The sequence below is a fragment of the Myotis davidii genome, unplaced genomic scaffold (assembly GCF_000327345.1).
Source record: "Myotis davidii unplaced genomic scaffold, ASM32734v1 scaffold741, whole genome shotgun sequence".
Classification (NCBI taxonomy): domain Eukaryota; kingdom Metazoa; phylum Chordata; class Mammalia; order Chiroptera; family Vespertilionidae; genus Myotis; species Myotis davidii.
In genome coordinates this window covers 407158-408902 of record NW_006291250.1, presented here as the reverse complement: position 1 = coordinate 408902, position 1745 = coordinate 407158, and positions in this window count along the sequence as shown.

Genomic DNA, 1745 nt, shown 5'->3' with positions numbered 1-1745 from the left:
TTCACCTCAAAAAAATTTTAAGCAAAAGATTTTTTTTACATGATTCAAAAGAGAGATGGTAGCTTTATGAGGGTGGTAGCAGTGGGGGTGGTGGGACATGTTTAGAATCTGCATATATTCTGAAGGTAGAGCTGACAGAATTTGCTGATGGATTGGGTGTTGGGAGGGAGAGGTAAAAAATGATTGCAAGATTTTTTGATCTGAGAATCTCCCAAGATGAAGTTTTCCTTTATTGAGATTACCTGGGGAAGGGGGGATCAGGAGTTTGTTTTTGGACATGTTGAGGTACCTAATGGACTTCCAAATGGACATGTTGACAGGATAGGTGAATATATGAATTTGAACTCAGGGTGTGTGTGTGTGGCGGGGGGGAGGTCCAAACAGAGAGATATGTAAACTTGGGAGACCATCACCAACGGAGTGATGAAGAGAGAAAGGAGAAGGGGACCAAAGACCCAGCCCTAAGACCCTCTAGTGCTTAAAAAAAAGAGAGAGAAAGAAACAGCAGAGGCGACTGGGATGGAACAGCTACTAAGAAAGGAGGGAAATGGTGAGCGTGGGTGTCTTGGAGGCCAAGGGGAGAAAATAAACCTAGGCAGAGGGTGTGATTATCAGTGAGAGGCTCTAGTCCAGCCGTGGGCAAACTACGGCCTGCGGGCCGGATCCGGCCCATTTGAAATGAATAAAACTATTGGGAAAAAAAAGACCATACCCTTTTATGTAATGATGTTTACTTTGAATTTATATTAGTTCACACAAACACTCCATCCATGCTTTTGTTCCGGCCCTCCGGTTCAGTTTAAGAACCCTTTGTGGCCCTCGAGTCAAAAAGTTTGCCCAGCCCTGCTCTAGTCACATGAGGTGGGTCACTGGACTATTGGATTGAGCCACATGGAGGTCACTGAGATCCTCAAGTGTAGATGTGACCTAGTGGTGGAGCCAAACCCTGGCTGGAGCGATTCAGGAATGCTTGGAGGAAAAGAATTGGAGACCTTAGTACAGGTCACTTTTCTTGAGGGTTTTGTTATAAAAGAATGTTGGAGCCCTGGCTGGTTTTTCTCAGTGGATAGAGCATCGGCCCGCAGACTGAAGGTTCCCGGGTTCAATTCCGGTCAAGGGCATGGCCCTGATTGGGGTGTGTGTGGGAGGCAACCAATGTGTCTCTCTCACATTGATGTTTCTCTCTGTGTGTGTCTCTCCCCCTTCCTTCCACTCTTTCTAAAAAAATCAATGGAAAATTATCCTCAGGAGATTAACAAAAAATAAAAAAATAAAAGAATGTTGGAGCTGTAGCTAGACAAAGGAATAAAGCATGTTTGTATCAGAGCGAGAGAGAGAGAGAGTTAGAAACATCGATGAGAGAGAAACATCGATCGGCTGCCTCCTGTACACCTCCTACTGGGGATGTGCCCGCAACGCAGGTACATGCCCTTGACCGGAATCGAACCCAGGACCTTTCAGTCCGCAGGCCGACGCCCTATCCACTGAACCAAACCGGTTTCGCCCAGAGCGTGTTTTTATGCCAATGAGAAGATCGCGAAGAGAGAGAACTGAAGGTGCAGGAGAGAGGGAGAGAACTGCTTGACTGATGGCCCTGGGTAGGGGAGAAAGGGTGGGATGTAGTCGCACGTGAGGCAGTGGCCTTGGCCAGGCGTGTTTATGACTTTGACAGGAGGAAAGGCAGAGAACGGGGTCTCGGGCACAGGCAGCGGGGTAGACATCCTGGTAGCCTTTCTCTCTTCCTC